General features: G+C 39.6%; 1 protein-coding gene across 1 annotated transcript in view; it reads right to left on the bottom strand.

Annotated features, from left to right (window-relative positions):
• Positions 1-18,023, bottom strand: part of CDH6 (cadherin 6) — a 131,766-nt gene extending 113,743 nt beyond the window's left edge. The window contains exon 1 of the mRNA XM_079916128.1: positions 17,796-18,023. The gene's annotated coding sequence lies outside the window, so the exon portion shown is untranslated. The remainder of the gene's footprint in view (positions 1-17,795) is intronic.
• Positions 18,024-19,655: the final 1,632 nt, after the last annotated feature.

Genomic DNA, 19,655 nt, shown 5'->3' with positions numbered 1-19,655 from the left:
AGCAACTTACACTGCAAATTTTTATAGTTATATAATTATATTTATAAACATAAAAGTAAACTTTATATGATAAAGGCTAATTCTCATAGATCTAGCCCTATGGGACTGCAAGCATAAACCCTGCTGGCCTCAGTGCCAGGCCATCCAGAGGTGTCCCCTGGGTGGCAGCCAGAAATCCAGGCTCCAGGTGAGGGTATAAGGCCCTGTCTGGGAGATACTGCCAACTGTAAAGAGGCGAAGATCAAGTGCAGAGATGATGGCAGGCACTGGCCTTTGTTCCCTGAGAGCAGGGCCCTGGGCCCCCAGTTCTGGGCCAAATCCGAAGCCTGCCCCTCAGCCCAAGTTCCAAGACAAACGAACGGGTAGGGGGTTTCCCTGTGCTGTCCCCACAGTGCCCAGGGTGGCAGCCTCCCAAGAACTGTCCCCGAGATCCAGGAACGTAAGCCCCTGTCACCAGAGGCGGGCAATTAAGAGGTGTCCTTGGGCGGTAGCTTTGAAAGCCCGGGCACCAGGCGTGCGTGAAACCTCCCACCTGGAGACAGGCGTGAGGAGGGGGGGAGGGGAGAGCGAGGAAAGGGGAGGGGGCACGAGGAACCGGGGAGGAGGTGCGAGGAACGGGGGGGAGGGGGGCGCGAGCGCGAAGGTGCGAAGATGGCGCCACGGCTGGGGCGCGGGCTGAGAGAGCTTAGAGGTGGAGCCTGCCAGCCTCCCTCTCAGGAGCTCCACAGCTGCCCTCAACGTATGTGTCAAGTCAGAGGCCTGCCCTTCAGGCAGAAGCTAAGCCGCAAGTCAAGCAAGTGAAGGGCTCCCACACGGATGCCGGCGCCCCTCGTCTCCAGCCGCGCTGGGCCTGCGGCAGGTGAGTCCTGCCCCTGCGAGCCCCGTAAGAGCCGATTCTCTGATCCGTCAGGTGCGGGCGGTGGGGTTCAAACCCTTCGCTCCTCAGGGAGAAGCTGCAGTTGTGAGTTCCCTCCCGATTTGCCGCGCCAGGGGGGCTGCGGTGTAGGGCGGGATGATGCCCTGACGTCTCCTTCCTGTTTGCATGCGGGTCTTCTCTGGTAGGAGCTGCTCAGCCAGGTTTTGGATTTTTCTCAGAGGAAGTAGTTCCGTCTGTGGTGGTAGGTTCCCTGTGTTCGTGGGAGGAGTGCGGTCGGGACCGTCTGACGTCGCCATTTTGAATGAGAACCTTCTCATTGCCCTGATTGAGGTGTTTTTGGTGGTGGAGCTGGTGTTGTGTGTCTGTTGTGTACGTGCATGTGTGCCTTCTTATGCCAGCGCCATGTGTTTCTGAGGCCAGAGTTGTGGTCTCTTGCTTTTTTCCTCCACTCGTTGCCACATGGGCAACGGCAGCTGGCCGTCAGGTTAGGATAAGATCCCCAAGACAACGATGTGCTGAACAGAATTCATATCTACAATTTTTACTTCATTTTGGCTGCAGTTAGTTCACACCTTTGCAAACTCAAATGAGGAGCCCAGCTCGGGTTGCAGATTTTCTGGGGAACGGTGCTGAAGAGGCTTTGAGGAAATTCTGAATTTAAGCCACATTTGGCACATTCACTGTGTCAGCCAAAACCCGTTTCAGTGAATAGAATTATGGGCATGTTGCCCTCAGTGGCACATTACGTTGGTGACATAAAAAATGTGCATCATTTCAATTAGTGAAATTAAAAAAAAACACAAAAAAACAAAATTTGTAGCATGTTAAAAATACTCGGGACCCTCAAATTGATTATTTGGAATAAGTCACAAAAATAACAGCAGCAACAGAAACACCTAATATTTTGGGGGGTGCTTCCTACATGCTTAGCATTATCTTAGTTACTCCTCACAACACCCTTCTGAAGTTGGAACTACCATTATCCGCATTTATAGGAGAAAAATGCCCTAAGAGAAACATCCAACAGGGTCATCTGCCCAGCTGGGAAGTATTTGTACCTACACAGTCAACCTGGGACTCCCTTTGTCATGCAAAGTAGGACAGTTTAAGAGCTCAATGCCCCCTTTCCTCAAAATTTCACATGTAACTCATCTCCTGCTTAAATTTGAAGCTTTTATGGTCATGGCTCCTTAATTCTGCCCCTAAATTCCTTGGCAAAAAAAAAAGACATTTTTATCATAGTTAAACAATTGCAGAGGTGAGTGAACTCACTGTGGCAAGGTCAGTTCTAAGGGAACACAAATAAGATGAGGAAAAAAATGTAAGATTTTAGACTTTATTACAGGATGTTTCAGAACAACCTGTTGTGTGGCATACAGCACATCCACATAAACGCATTTGTAAAAAAGCAACCCCAGAACCTCACTTTTGCCTTAAATTATCCAAATAGCAGGGGCAGCACTCTGTTGAGCTTTCATTTTTACATTTTGTAATTATTTCTCGTACCGTTTTGACTTGGATTTAGATAAACATGTGCATTTCAGCTTAGTTGCCTTTCAAATAAAACCTAAAAGGAAAAAAAAAACATTCTTAAAGAAAGATTTGGGATATTTTTAGTAAGGCAGAGAAAAGAAAATTGTTTTGTGATGCTATTTTTAAACAACACTTTTTAAAGATTTCTTAAAGCTCCAGTGGTTAGGACAGTGCTAAAGGCAAAAATGTTGCTTAAGAAAACACTTCAGAAAATGCTAGAAAAGTTAAAGCCCAGACCAAGTCCCTTGAGAGTAAGGAGAGTGCTCACATGGCATGATGTCCTTTGAATCTCTTAAGGTTATTTTCTAAATGAGACTATGAGAACAAAATGAAATTATATTTCCCTTCCAGCTAGTTAATCCTCAATTCCCTAGATGAAAAAAAATGTTTTCTTTTTGGACAGTGATGTATTTCTAGTCAGTAAATTCCCCAAACAAATACACCAAAAACCCACTTCAGGCACAGAGTAAAATAAAAGATAGGAACAGAGGTCATTAAAATGGTTTAGTATCACTCTAGTTGCCATTTTGCAGGTACCCCTCGCTTGATGGAATAGGGGGGTTTTGGTCTTAATATCTGTTACCTCTAAAGCTATGGTTTATGAAACTGAATTCCATTGAATCCCGCACCTATGTAACACTTAGATTTTCACTTAGAGTAATACTGATTCTCGGGCTAAATTGTAGTAGACAGGGTTTGTTAACTACCCAACGTCCATTTCTCATCTTCTTTCTTCCTGATAGAATCCCAGTTTTGTCTAGGTATCTTTCCTCCCCCAAACACATACACACACACCCTCACACATACACACAAATAAATCAAGGGAAGCTGATCCCCAGAATAGATCTTTAGTCTAAAAAAGCCAATTAGCACATGGGATTTCCCAGCAATTAATAATATATGGAGTGGTCATATGTCCTGAACTGGCTCAGTGTGACTTAATCCTTGATTGTGAGAGAGGTTTTTCTCTCTCTTCTGCTAGACAAAAATAAGGAAGGATGTAGTCCCAGTAGCCACTGGCAATCATCTTAATGTTTGAGGGAAATCATTGATTGAATGTCATTGATGCTGAAGATGGCAGGAGGGATAAACAGAAAAATCTAGAGTTTTTGATCATTCCAGTCATCTGTGGATCACTTGGAACCTGTGTTTCTATGGGATGTCTCTTTTGTAAAATATAATTGTATTTATTTCTTTCCAGTTTGAAATGGGATTTTTTTCTCACCCATAGCCTAAAGCATCCTAATACACAAGCTGAAAATACTTGGTGAGAAAGAGTAAGAAGTAATCAGATATTCAGGATGCTGAACATGAATTACTATAGCTTACTTTTGATTGCCTTTCCTCTGTTAGTGGGCGTACTTATTGGCTTCCCCTTTACCCCCAATAGCTTAATCACTCCGGAAAATCCTTAATTCTCTACTTATCAATCTAAAGTTGGGGATGTGAAGTGTGGGAGAGGCTGCACCTACAATGTTTAGGTTACTTGTGTTAACGCAAGATGTTACTGATTGAAAGTGTTAACCAAAGGAATGGTGTAGAGGCAGAGAAGCAATGTTGGGACTCACTTTCCTAACTTTTCTGAACCCATAGTTCTACTCCCTTTCCTTGGAAGTTACAATTTCCCATAGTGGTGAGATATAAGAGACAAACTGTCAAGAATGTACCATGGTACCTATTCTGCTCTAGGAAATCCACTTCCGTAAAACAAACTAACTTCTATTGATTGCTAAGTTTAAAATTCTCCATGTACCTTTGACTTCAGGCTGATGGATATCACACTAAATAGAGGAAGTATAAAGAACATCCAAACCTCTCCCACTTCATCTCAAACCTTACAAAACATTTTGCATGTCAGAGAGCTGGGCTGAACTGCATATTTCATTGCCAAATAATATTCACGAAGATCCCATTCCATGCATTGACTGCCACTTAAGGAATGAAACAGGACTACATAATCAGTTGAATTTAATTCAATCTATTGTGTGCAGTCGTGTTCAAGGTTATAACAAGGTATGTAGAATCTGGTATTAGACTTCCTATAGAACCTCAAGAAACATGTCCAGGGTAGGAATTTAGGGGAAAAATGATTTTGCTCATAAAACATGTACATAAGATTGTTTTGTAGATTCCATTTGATGTACTATTATGGGTGGATAATAAACCAAAAGATAACCAAGGTTTATCTTGCTTGCCTTCGCACCAAAGAGAGAAAATATACACAGCTCTAGTTTTCAACCTGAACACATTAATAAAAGCTCTAAACAATTCTATGCCTTGGGGTGGAGTGACCAAAGAAATTGCAACTTTTAGATAAGAAAACATCCCAAATAAAAAACTGAAGTATTGTATTAGGAGACCCATCAGTGATGTGGTCTGTAACCCTATTTCAGACATTTGGCCACAGGCACCGAGGTCATCCTGGGGACATCACCCTTCTGTTGGGTATACCCCTTTGTTCTGGGCTGTCTAGGAGGCTGGCACTGACCTTTCTTGCTTGCTAAGTGTATTCCTGCAATATGTTAAAAGAAAATCAGGTTACAAGAAACAAAAACTAGCATTCAACATGAATAATGTAAAAGCATATAAAGGTAGTCCAGAATTTTATAATGAATACTCTCCATTTCTTCTTGCAACAAACATCATTTGTCAAAAACAGTGCTAGGCCTTAGTGATAAATGTAAGACCCAGAGGCCTTGTTCTCTAGGTGCTTACAGTGTGATAGGTGAGACCCGAACAATCTTGTAGATACTTTTGAAACAACATGTTTACAGTTGCACTGAGGCTAAGTAAAGGCTATTATAAGATCATGCAGTGAAAAATCTAAGCTGAGTCCAGGACAGGTGAGTGGAAGTCCGGGAAAGCTTCCTAGACAAACAGATTCTTGCCCTTTTCCTTGAAGATCCAGTGCCATTTGGTCAGTGAAGATGAGTGGGGACACTGGAGGTAAGCAGCCTGGACAGCTGTTCCAGTGTATACCAGCTGAATATTAATATTGGTACTGAGCTTGGGTGTCAGCACATTAAAGTCTCGATTTAGCAATGGTAGACCTTAATCTATTTCATGACTGAAAGACTCAATCCCGACAGAATATCTACCTATTCATTGAATAAGTTTCTAAAATGGCAGTTTCTAGCAGTATTATTTAATACAGGCATACTTCCTTTTATTGCACCTCGCTTTATTATACTTCCCAGTTACTGTTTTTGGCAAATTGAAGGTTTGGGGCAACCGTGCATTGGGCAAGTCTGTTGGTGCATTTTTCCAACAGCATTTGCTCACTTTGTGTCTCTTTGTCACGTTTTGGTAATTCTCGCAATATTTCAAACCCTTCACCAGCAAAAAGATTACGACTTATTGAAGGCTCGGGTGATGGTTAGCATTTTTTAGCAATAAAGTTTTTTTTTTTGTGGTACGCGGGCCTCTCCCTGTTGTGGCCTCTCCCGTTGTGGAACACAGGCTCCGGACGCGCAGGCTCAGCGGCCATGACTCACGGGCCCAGCCGCTCCGCGGCATGTGGGATCTTCCCAGACCGGGGCATGAACCCGCGTCCCCTGCATCGGCAGGCGGACTCTCAACCACTGCGCCACCAGGGAAGCCCAATAAAGTATTTTTAAATTAAGATATGTACATTTTAGAAGACATAATACTATCTCACACTTAATAGAATACAGTATAGTGAAAGCATACTTTTTACGTGAACTGGGAAACCAGAAAATTCATGTGGCTTGCTTTATTGCAGTTGTCTGGAACCAAACCTACAATATCCAAGGTATACCTGTATTAAATACATATTGTAACCAACTGGATGTCATGGTGTTATCTATGGCACCCAACGCAATGTCATACTTAAGTGTTAATTAAATGGTTATTGAATTAAATTGAAATGCTATCCCCTAAATCTTAAATTTCTTGTGTAAAATGATTTCTTGCTGAAAAGTATTTCTCTTTATATTCCACAAACTCATTGGGGGAATTGTAGGGATTAGTGAAAGAAACAACATGAAAGTATTCTGAGGCATGCTATTAAAAATAAAACTGTACTAAGCTTTTGGTAGCGAAGAGGGATGTGGTGGTTCTTTCTAAACTGGGGCAGGAGGTCAAAAACCAAATCCTAAAATGAATAGAGACCCTATAAATCATAATATACTGAAACTAAAGGCTAATTTCCATGTTCATGTAAGATGCAGGTATGGGGAGAAGACAAATATAATCAACTCTGAATATCCTATTCATTTTATACAAAGCTGGCACTATTGATTGGCCTGTTATTACTAGAGCAAGCATTCCTTCCCTTTGCTGTCTTCCTTCACTTTGTTTTCAAGTTCTGGCTTCATGCTTAGGAAGTCCATTACTATCCCAAGATTATAAATATATATTCACCTAATTGTCAGTAAAGTTACAGTTCTATTTTGCACTCTTAATCTTTAGTTCTTATGGGATTTATCTTGTATAGAATATGAGGAAAGAATCTAACTATTTCCCTCAAAGTGCTAGTGTATGTTGTCTTATCACCCAGTGTCTCTCCAGCACTGGGCACAGGAGGGTCTCAATAAATATTAGAGAATGAATAAATTAATGAATGCTGAGTCTGAACCTTCCAAAAACTCTTGCCAGGTTTCCCTTGGGATCAACAGTAAGTGATTGTAAGACTGACTCAAATTAAAGTGAAAAGCCTGGCCTAAAGCTAAAAGGCTTTTGTGAGGCTGATATCTGCTGCTTTGGGCTATAATTAATTGATCTAACTTGTTGTGGGAGTATACTGATGAATTCATTGAGGCATGAAAGAGAAAGATGTTAATTATATTTTTTGAGTCCTGAGAAAAATGTACACGTTATATATATTGCATATATATGTATGTGGATATATATATATATGTGTGGGTGTGTGTGTATATATATATATAAATCTCTACACCTTTGACATTACTTTTGGATTTGAGATACAAACATTTGAATCTATCCGTCTATCTACCATCTATTTGGGTATATATACATACATATATATTAAGCATAAGAGGCACTAGAATTTAATATTTAAGAGTATGGGCTATCAAGCCTGCCAGGATTTAATTTTAGCTCTGACAAGTACTACCTGTATGACACTGGGCAAGTTGCCTAAGTGCTCTGTCTCCCAGTTTTGTCTTTAAAATTGGAAGATTGACAGTATTTACTTCAGAACATTGTTGTTAAATTCATGTAACCATTTAGAATACAGCCTGCAGTATTGTAAGTGCCAAGTGTTACCTTTTATTATTATTCTACTCATTTTTCCCAATAATCTTTCTTATTTTTTCTCAAGTAACAGATTCAACATATTTTAAAAAGAACATTTAGGATTATTTGAATGAGAGGTTAAAAAAAAAAAGTCACTTAGCAAAAAATGCAACTGCTTTATCATAGAAAATATACAGTAGCACACGTGGATACTAAAACTGTAAAAGAAAAAAAAATTCAGAAAGAACAATGTTTAGTTTAGATTTGAATTCTGAAAAATAAAATCCATAAATTGAAAGTATAAACTCAGAGGTAACATCCTGTTACCAAACACAAATTAAGAATTAAAAAATCAAGATGGCAGACTTCTGCTAATCTCTTTAGGAAGGCATAAATTGTTAATCAGGCTCAAGGCAACATTGTTTATACCAAGTTTAATAAAAATCTGTCTGGAGGAAGAAGAGGTCTGGTGGCCAATTCTGAAAGCTGAGTAGCTCTGTTTACATGCCTAGTCCCTCTAGCTCTCAGGACACCATTGATAGGGTTTCCTTTCAACCTGACTCCTTTTAAAGGAGTCAGAACTATTAAAAACTATAGCACAGGATAGAAAATTTATATTTTTTCACTGGTGTGAATAAACTTGAAAAGGAAATAAATTGGAGAAATATTTATTTAAGAGAATCTTTTGCAGCTTGTATGAGAAGAATTTCACAGTAAGCATTTATTGAGCCTTCACTATATGCTTACATTTGCTAGTAATGCCTTCATCGTAAAACTGTGATCTTGAGATGAAGAAGTGATATTTTAAAACCATTTTCTCCTTTCTTCCCAGCCTGTATTTATTCATTCCGCAAGGCATCTTATATTTGTATCATGTGGGCTCTCGCTGTACAGGGAATCAAGAAAATTTCCTGAAGTCTTGGCATTGTTTTTAGGAGCACTTGTCAATCAGTTGAAAACTAAATTGGAAAGTATTTGACAAGTGTAGTATCTTCTGAGGAGTCAGAGCCTTGTGGCTGCTTCTTTGGATTGTTGAGCCCAAATTTCACTTGCTTTAAAGTCTTTCTTGATAACATCATGGATATTATTGCCTATTTCTTAATTACAAAGCAGGGCAGGTTTGGCTCTTGTTTTCGTGATTGGTTTCTCTAAACAGCCATGATTATCATAAGGAGAAAGAAGAAAAAACAAGCAATTTAAAAATCTATTTTAATTTAGTGACAAATTGGGAGGCAGACATATGCTCTATTAATGTTCAACACATCCAGGGTGTAAAGCAAACTTCTTGTTCTTTGGTGCACAATTAACCCAGCACAGAGTTTCAATAATTTCTCCCCTCTCTCTCCACTATATAAAAATCTTTCATTACATCACATTAAACTCAGTCGCTTGAGAGCATTTTACTCTTATGTAGCTTTCAACTTCATATTTTAAGTAAAGTAACTGTCCTATTTAGCATTCTATTTGGTGAAAAAGTGGTCATTCACACGATTACTAGATATCTAGCACTATCTTTCCCTCTATTGGGTCATCTCTTAAACTTAATTGCATTGTTTTTTTAGAACACAAAGTACACACACGTTTAAATTCAAGGGGGGAAAGTTAAAACATAAACCATGGTGCTATTTGTAAAGCTATTTTGGAATGTGGCATCTGAGAATTAAAAGCACATTGAGGAAGAAAGGGAAGTATCGTGACACAAAATTTTAAAATATGGGACCTGTATTTGGCATGCCTGCACTTATTTCAAAGGCAGTTTACCTGCAGGTAAATACATGTTCCTTGCATGCAAAAATTATTGCAGAGCTGGTACCTTCTGGATCTGGAGGTTTGGGACCACCCCTTCTTGACGACAGTTACCAGTAAATGACCCCTTCATTCCGCTGTCTTAATTAGGACCTGCCCCAAACATCTCTCTTTTGATAAAAAGGGATATGAGTCAGAAAGAGTAAAACTGTGGCACTGATCTTTATCACAAGGCCTTCCTCATAGAATTTAATTCTTTATGAAACACTGACAAAACCCCAACTAGATACTTTTGTGCAAGTAATTTACTAGCGAATAATTGCTGGAAGATATAGTAGCTCTACTTGATTCAAATTAGGATCAGCAGTAATATACCAGTCTTGGTGAATTTTATCATTTTACATTGGTGATTACTTAGTCTGACCACATGGTTTTGATCAGTGTTAAATCGGAACCTGTTGCTAAGAAGAGATTAGAATATTTTAGTTGAATGTGAAATTGAGCAGTGCCAAACATTTTATAAAATGGATGATAGTAGATTAATAAAACTCTTTTTTTAATCCTGCGAAGGCGGTTTAAGCTTTGCAGCTCAAAATATGATAAGCTCATTTTCATGACTGAAATCTGTACTATAAGCTAGAAGGCAATTGCTTTTTGATGTAACAACGCATACCTTAAAATACAAATTGACACCTTAGAAAATCTGTGTTTGTTCACAGTTATATGTAGTTCACTTTTAGGAAAAAAAGATACCCCTTTAATAATGTGTACAGTTAAATTGAGCTGGGTTTTTAAAAAAATTAGATATAAATTTAAAAGTTCTTGTTTTCTACTGAATAATCCACTATGTAATCAAGTAGGCGAATTCATTGCTGATGACACATTCTGGCCATGATCTTGGCAAAGCACAATTTTGGAGGACCTATTAATATACTCAAAGGTTGTATTAGTATTCCAAATGTTATTATTAATCTCTATAAAGCTTAATTAAGGGATCAAAAGATAACTTTTGTTTGAACGACTTTATATTTTGGGCCATCTATTTGGCTTATCATTGTAATTCCCCTTTAGTTTTTATTCATCCAAACAAGTAAAAGACTAAGTCAGTCATTTTACAACATTATGTTATTCATTATCTAACCCAGTGGTCCTCAGACTTTTGGATTTCACGGAACATTAACAGTTATTTTTTTAAGGGGGGGAGGGTTGACATTGGGTTGCTTGCAGATTTTAATTTTGTCAAGGGAAAAAAACAATATAATTTATCCATACACTTTCATGAAAAAACTGCCATTGTAACTCCAAAGAAGTGGGAAGGTCACTGAGTCCTTAAATTGAATAAATTGAGAGTTATGAAAAACATAATAAATAGGTTGTCATCATGTTTCATATCTGATGACTGACGAATAAACTTTTTCTTTTTTGGGCAAAGATGCACACTTGACTTTGGATAGCCTGAGGAATTACTGATTTAGATAAAGTTCACTCAAAATTATCATCAAGCCATTACAAATAAAACAAAAAACTACATTTTTATCATGTGCCCCAAGTATTGGTCAAAATTTTGAAGGCAAATTTTAGTTCTTCTTTGCAATAGGAGCTTTACAAAAGGGTACGAACACATAAAATTCCTAAGGATGTCTAAATCCTTCTTTTCTCCATAAGTTTCCATGCCTGCTCCTTCATAGCATATTTGTAAATAACAATATTATAGATTTAAATTTCCTCTTTCAATTTTTAATGCCAGAATTGAGTGGAGATGATAAAAAGTCATAGTACTCCAAACTAGAAGTCAAGTTACAGAAGAGATAAAGAACAAAATGAATTTAGTTTATCCACTTCATCTCTCTGGTCATCAGGTATCTCAAATGTAAATGAGGGGCATTGGGTAAAGTCATCTCTAAGCTCCTTTCTGTGTCTCACATTCTCTGATTATATTTCTAATTGTCAAACTGTCCATGAAGGCTGGATTAACTATATGACTTTTTGAATGGTGGTAATAGAAAGAACAGAGTTTAATGAAAATGGCTTATCACTGTCAACCATATATAATATTATTGTATTGTTAAGAGGATGTCTTTCTTCCTTTCTCCTTCCTGCTCCCCCCCGCCCCTTCCCTTTTCTTGTAAAATTTTACTTGGTAAAGACATGATTCAGAACAAACACTGAACTGTGGTGGGAATGAAATAACAAAACTGTGGTCATAAAAGAAGAAAATAACTATTTTTACCCACCAAAAAAGGAAGGAAATAAATACAGTCTTATTCAACTCTACCTACAGTCCCCAGAGCTATGCATATAGTGAGTTTGTCAATGCACTAAGAAAGGACTGAGGCCCTCAGGGGGTGCAGTGAGGTTGCAAAGCCCCCTGTCAATGAAATAAATAGTTGTCATGTTTAGCTACCTTCCTGAAGTATCCCCTCCAACTTGAGGCCCTCTCTGAAGGCAAGAGAAGATAATTTATTCTCTTATAAAAAGTACCATTATTATCCTCATAAAAATGGCCCACACAATCCTTTTTACTACAATTATAAACTCTAATCCATGCTTCCAAGTGGTTTTTAAAAAATGAATAACCTACAGACATTTTCCTCAGCCTTAAAAATCTGCTTTGCTCTGCTCAGAATAATCAAATCATTCCCAGGCTCTCTGCTGCTTTGTATTTCTCAGAGAGTCACACTTTTACTTCTAAGATACCACAAGTGTTTGTTAACAGGACATTCATTAAGTGCTTGGCTCAAACAAATTTCCTAGAAATTCAAACCAAAAAAGGGCTTTAAAGGATACAAGTATAACATTTTCCTTTTGACTTACTGTATAATTATTAGCATACAGAATGCATGTAAAATACTTAGAACAGTGTGTGACATGTAGAAAAGCTCAGTAAAGGTTTATTATCATTTACTTTATAATTATCATTGGCATTATTTGGATGTATAAAAATTCTGAGCTTACTTGTATTTTTTTAATCTTGGCTGAAAAAAAAATATATATTCACATATACATTTTAAAATATATTTGCCATATTTGTTATCAGTCATGTATGGGGTAGGGGTGTGCTGCCCTGCTAGTTCAGTCTTTTCTTCACACTGTACTACATATAGAATCCAAATGAATGACTTAAATTTGGTCTTTATCACTTTTGTATACTTTGGGTTGCAGGTGTCAGAAGGACACACAGTATATCTATTTAGCTCACAGGACAATAAAGATAATAGAAGGAAAGGAGTCGATATTCTTCAAAGCACTAAGAAAACCTTTCTTTGATTCTGCTGGGATTTCAGACCACTTTTTAAAAATGTACTCCTCTGCTTATTTTATGATCCATGCAGGATCATTTCCTTTAGATGGTGATTTTTTTTTTTTTTTTTTTTTTTTTGCGGTACGCGGGCCCCTCACTGTCGTGGCCTCTCCCGTTGCGGAGCACAGGGTCTGGACGCGCAGGTTCAGCGGCCATGGCTCACGGGCCTAGCCGCTCCGCGGCATGTGGGATCTTCCCGGACCGGGGCACGAACCCGTGTCCCCTGCATCGGCAGGCGGACTCTCAACCACTTCGCCACCAGGGAAGCCCTAGATTGTGATTTTTTAAAGGATAACTTTCAAATTTGCATTCCATGGTAGAGAAGCATAGTATTTATAAACATGTTAATGATGTAATCATGTTTATAAAGTTGTATTTAATAGTAGCAATATCTGTAAAGTGGAAAATGCACCCTGTATAAAAATGGCAATTTTAATTCTATTTCTATATTCGTATGTTTTCCTCTTATGTAAAAATTTACCTCCTCATCTCCTTTCATTTTACTCAACTGGAACACCTCCTCAATTTAATTTTTTTTCTTGCTGTTTTCCATTCCTATCATTTATTAGGTCTCCTGAACATCTTTTGGGCAGATCTACCAAATTAGGGGATTATAGAAGGAGAAAAACACAGTGCTTTTTCAAGTGATGAAATATGAAGATAAATTATACCCTGTGGTGTGGCTAGCTTTATGTTCCTCATCTTCTACCTGAGTTGTTCTCTTCCACAGGATAGCACTGAATATGGTAGGAAAAGCTTGGGACCCATGTTGCCCATTTATACTGCACATCAAATTTAATAGTAACATTCTGGCTTTAATTAAACTCTTTCTCTTATAAATTTCAGCAAGGTGATCTGATTAATAGAGGAAATGAGCACCCAACAGTTTTAGTGTAACGATATTAAACAGATGAAACAAGGTAAAATAATCTAATAATCTGTGAGGATGGGGGACACAGAACCCTCTGCATATGCGTCCACTGCATGTGGGCTCACAGCATTCATTCTTCAGTTAGTTTTCTTTGTTGGAAGAGTTAAAAATTTCCTGGATAGTTCAGTCTTGAACAGCTAGAATATAGACTGTATCTGGTCCCCTCTGACCCAATCATTTTGGCTTAAAGAGCTTTACTCCATTTACATCTGTAGTAAATGAAAGTGCACCACCTTTTTGAAGAATTATTTACACTTTTCCCCTCTTACCTTCTCTCTCTACTTTGTGAGTGATGGGGTTATAAAGGCTATCTACTTTTGGCTGTATACCTTAATTAGGGAGAACTTGAGGTTTCTCATCTGATTGCTTTGAAAAGGGGGGCATTCCTTAGGAATAGGAACTTTTAAAAATGTAGGCCGGTTTAATCTTCATAAGAGGAAAGCTCAAACAAAAATATTGTTTAGATCTAGGAAACTCTCTCAAACTCTCAACTGTGTTCAAAATAAAACAAAAAGTCCTAATGGAGAGAAAAAAAGAAAAGAATGAAGAGAAAACAAAAACCAACCCAAACCCTACATTTCTTTATTTCTTCTCTAAACAGTGTCACAACTGGGTGCTCTGTGTGTAGGTGAATTTTAATTTTCTTCTTTCAGCAATTTCACTGTTAGCATGATGTTCTTGAGTCTTTGTATTTAGAATCATTATTCAGAAAAAAATTTAAACCAGAGAAGGTTTGATTATCTACGTTTTCACCTTTTTGTGAAGCAAATAAGGTAAGCTCAGTAGACGCTAGCTAGGCTGAAACACTATTAAAAAATGCAATTCAGACTGAGTTACTGCTCGTTATTTTTATAAGCGAGACCCTAATTCTCATCGACCCCAAAGAATGGGCTGCTGTGACTAAGCTAGCAGCAGAAGCAACTGGCTTCTGCCGGATGTTATCTCATTTGGAACACATTTCAAACTTTAGAACAGATTTTTAAATTGGAAGTTGAAACCTGCAGACTGTCAGCAGAAAAGGCTGATTCACCACTGTAGAACTTATCTTACTATGAGTTCCAGGCAGAGTTTTTTTAAGGACTAGGTTACCTAAAATGTGTTGTGATACATCAAAGAGAGAAATAAAAAACACTTCCTGGAATAAGAGTGACACATGCATCTATGCATCTTTTGGACTTTTAATATATGCTTATTTGAATGTGGACTTCTTTAAAATAGAAGCCTCTAGTTCAGTATAACTTGTGGATGTTCATGGATCTCTGAAGGGTTAATTAATTTTTTTCTGCAAATATTGCTTCATATATTTGCATGAACCCCCCTGGTGGAGGTTCTTCATGTGGAGCTTTTGGAGCCATTATTATTATAGGGTAAATTTGAGTGAAAGAAGTACAGTCTTGGCAAGGTTAAAAATAAGGAATATCTTATATTGATAGTGAAGGGGAAGCTGTTATGTGCGTATTATTTTAAATAACAAAATCCATGATGCAACTGAACTGCAGGGAGAACAAAATCCATGATGCAGCTGAACTGCAGGGAGAAATGCATGGTGTGACCCACTAGAGGTCCCTTCCAACTAAAAAAGTTTACTTAGTTCAAAAGATTTAGCCTCTGTAAATTGGCATTCACGACTGAAAAGCGAGTAAGGGCCAGAAGGGGGGACTGCACATTTTACTTCCTTAGGGAGAAACATGGTTTCATTCAGATTATCTGTCATATTTTATCTCTTTTTTTTATCCTTATGTGGCACAATCACTCAATTAGCTCTAGTTAGATATTCAGAACCTGTTGTTCCAAGTTACTGATACATTTGTAAAAAGGAAGTGTCATTTGATGTCCTGGTACTGTAGTTGTGCTTTCTAGAGATATTAGCCGTTTGAAGTATCTTAGAGCAATATTTTGCAAGATAGATTTTTGCTTAAAAAGGAAGAGTGCCTCAGATTAAGTTTTTACTTGCAAAGCTGATGGAAGTGGTGGGTGGAGGAGGTATTATACACATTTTCTGATAGCGGGCAACTTGGTAGAAAATGATTATGTTTCTATATATTATCTTTGCAGAGTTAGCATTAAGAAATGTAATTGCAATAAATTGATGTAAAAGCCAGATAGTAAAGGGACTAAAAGTCCCTATAGAGACACCAGTCTGTCACTTATAATGGTAGCAAAAGATAATTGTCGACAAGTACAGAAGAACTAACCATTGCTATTATCCTTCAGAAATGTATTGCTGCTTCTTATGTTTTTCTGAAGACATGGGTTACTTCCTCTGCTTCTAAAGTACGCCATGAACCATCAAAACAGGTAGAAAAAGATCCGCCTTTTATTTCCCCCAATACCTTTTTAATTTGAGCACAGCAAAGAGCAAAAGGGGGTGAGATACAATCCTGTGTGATTGCATTTTCTAGTAAATTGTTAGATTTCTTTTAAGTTTCTGAGCTCTGCATTGAATATTTGGTCTCTGGCATAAACTTTGCCCTCCTCCTGCTTGATCATATCCCCTTTCTTCACACAACTTGTTTTCTGGCTCTCTAAAAAAACAGCCAGCACAGAGCCATGCAAGTGCTGATACACAAAGGATGATGCTCAAGCCAAACTGGAAGAGATTTTTTTCTCCTAAAGTAAAATACCAAAGGTTTTCCTTTTCAGGGACAGGCATCAGCAAGAAAAGAAAGGTAATAAGCAATCCTTGGTCACCGTTTGTATAAGCTTATTTGTTCTTCATTCTTAGAAGAGTTGTGCATTAGCAAGGTATATCCCTGTGTTCCTTTTCCCACACAGGGAGGATTTTGCACCCCCTGGATTATAACCACTTCGAAAGCCCGTATTTTGCATGTGCACCCCTCCAAAGCAGTCAGACATGTACACATTAGCCACTCCAGCAACATTTTTTGCAGGAAAAAACCTCTTCTTTCCTACATTATGTGCTTCAGTAAGTGAAAATGAATATTGGCTGAGACACACGGAATGATACACCTCCATAGTGTGAATATCATAATTAAAATGTCTTTACAAAAAAAAAAAATGAGAGCGAGAGAGAAATGTGTGGCTATTCCAGATGATTAAACTTCTTGGTACTTGGATGTTCTCTGTAGTTCACTCAGGTGAACAGCCCCTTGCACTAACAAGGACCTGCATATAACTTCCCATAAAATACAGATTTTATTGCAGCAGTGACAACACTTCTCAGTACGACGCTGACCTTTCCAGCATCTCCCATCTCGAGATCCCCGATAACTCTGGGCATAAGAATAACTACAGAAGTAATCCCAGCTCTGCAATACACACCATAGCAACGTTCCCTCTTATTAAATTCCGTAATTAACGCATTGGGGGCTCCACTTCTCCTGCATCGGACACCTAAAACCAGGCGCACTTGGTTTGTTCTCCAGCCAGTCCGGGGGAGGCGTTATCCCCCAGATTTGTGCCTGGCCAGCCTTGGAAAGCACGAGCGAGCTCCGTCTTCCGTATGACTTTTCCCTGGACGGTGTGCTCCATTTTCAGAGTCCAACGTTTGACTTTCCTTGCAACCTAAGCATTTCTGCCCTATGTGAGCCGGCAGGCGTTGCCCCCAACGTGCAAGCTAATAGTTTTTTTTAAAGCTTCTTCTCCGAGACAAATCATCTCGTTAGCCTAAGTTTTCCTTATTGGGAGCATTCGGGAGTTCTCAAGCTACCTAATTTTCTGCTTTAGCCCACAAACCAAGAAATGTAACTCGGCCAAAGCAGTCCCTGCACAGACCCTTGTAATGTGGGCAGGTGGGAATAAATCAAGCCCCAAACGGCTCCGCGGGTCCTGCACGCACCAGCGCCCTTGGTAATTGACCAGCCAACTTTGCAAATGCCGGAGCTCCCTTGGCAGCCTCTGCCGGCGGAGAGAAAGACAGTGGGTGCTTCCCGGCGGCCCCGTCACATATGCCCCCACCAAGCCCCGCCGCGGTCTTACCAGAAGGCGGAGGAGTGGCGCCGAAGCTCCCTGGGAACCGGCGTCCGTTCTGGGCAGCGGCAGCAGCGCCGCCCGTGCAGCCGGACCCGAGCGCCTGCCCCGACCCGGGCTCGCAGGCTGAACATCCCTCCCAACTCCAGCGTGCGGCACCCAACGGGCGGAGATGGCTCTCTTTCTGATTGGCTTCCATCAACGCTACAGAATTAAAAAAAGAAAAGGCATGCACCATCGCTAACTGAGACCGAACCCACCTCTGCTCGCCTTCCTGCGCCCGGGGAGACACTGCGACCCGCCCAGGCTGCTCCTGCCTCCGCCGGCGCTGCGGTCGCCCACTCAGCGGTTCTTGCTGTCGTGGCTGAAACTGCAGCTCTCGGGACGGGAAGGTTACGGGCTCCGGAGAGCTGGCTCTTGTGGGCACACACTGATTTGCAAGTGAATGAAGTGGGAGGGAGCAAAGAGAGGAGGACTTTGTTAGAGAGGCCCAGTGCCTGCCCCCGCCCGCCCCCTCCCCTTGACAGAATGACTCCCTGTGTTTGAAGTCCTGAGCAATTCGCTCCTTGTAACACTCCCTCTGCCCCAGGCTTTCCTTTCTTTTCCTTTCTTATTTTTTGGAGGGTTAAGACATACTCAGAACTTGCATGACTTCGTCTGTTCCCTCCTTTATACTATCAAAATGCACCTTGTGCTATTATCAGCAACGGTTGGATATTCTTTTTTTTTTTTTTTTTAACTGACCGAACAATTACAATTCCCAGGGACACCAGTACCTCGTCGCGCTATCAGTTGGTCAGCTTCGTGTTATAGCACGCATAACATGCACACACATAAAACAAACCCGGTCTCCGGAGATAACAATACTGACGGCTTTTCTTTACAACATAAACAGGCATTTTCCAGACGCGAGTAGGCATAGAATCAGACGCGTCTTTCCTTCTCTCCTTCCAGGGAGACAGGTTTTTCGCATAGTCCTATGATCTCTGTTACTCTTTCGGAGTGAGTAACCCCAGGATGTTGGAAAATGAAGCCATGCTTCCCTGGGCTTGCAGAAACATTCAAATCCCAAACCCTTCAGGCTCACCACTGACTTATGGCTGATTCCATCTTTCTGAATGAGTTAATACAAGAACGCAAAAGACTTGCAGAAGGTGTATAATGATATTCAGGTCTGCTTAACAGTTTAAGATGAAAGTTCCTGAAGTAGGATAATCTCCAAATTAAACTGTTTGGTACACATAGCAGTTTGCATAGCTATATTTACAGTGACCAAAAAATAATTTCTAATATTAGGGAACTAAGCTGCAAAATCTTAAGCATGTCCAAGTATTAAGTGAGAGTAATGGTTTTTTATATAGAAGATACAGACATGATGGAGCCAGGCACTGTTAGATTAGGAAAATTAAATCTAATTACCACAGTGATTGCACCCCGGGTCAGTAGCATCCCAAACCAGCTGTTAGTGTATGCTGTAAGTTGTGGGGAGATTTCATTGCATGGTGCACTAAAAAAAATCCAGGCTGCTTTGGCTTCTGAGTGGTTAAACAGGTTGGAGGTTGGTCTCCTTCCCAACTGAGCTCTTACTAGAAAATCTTTTGTTTCTCCAATAGAAGTTCAGGCATTTAAATAAAGCCAAAATCAAAGTATTTCCTCTAGGCAGTCACTGCTTCAAAGATGTGTGCATGGAATGGTTTTAGCACAGATGTTCCACACATGGAAGATGGAAAGACTGAATTTCTTTCTTGAAAAGATCTTCCTTTAATGAAGAATTGCCACCAACTTACAAAAAGAGGCTGAACATTTTGTCTTCATACAGCTATTCAGACTCTTGTGGAGGAAGGATAGGCGAGAAGAAAGCTGCTTCCATTCCTCAGATTATGAATTCTTATACATTTAATTGGAAATACTAGCTCCTTATGTTTGTATAGTCATTTACTGGTTACAGAGTACTTTCACAGACTATTTTATTGAAATCTTCTTTCAACAAGTGGTCCGATTTTTCCCCATTAGGACAAAAGAAGCAGATTGGTGATGAGATTGCATAGGTTAACATGTCCAAGGCAATAAAAACTGGTAAGCAGAAGAGTCAGAAATATTACTGGTAAAACTGTGGCTAT

Source organism: Stenella coeruleoalba, assembly GCF_951394435.1.
Source record: "Stenella coeruleoalba genome assembly, chromosome: 3".
Classification (NCBI taxonomy): domain Eukaryota; kingdom Metazoa; phylum Chordata; class Mammalia; order Artiodactyla; family Delphinidae; genus Stenella; species Stenella coeruleoalba.
Note: the sequence above shows the minus strand (reverse complement) of the source record. Positions and strands in the feature narration are given on the sequence as shown.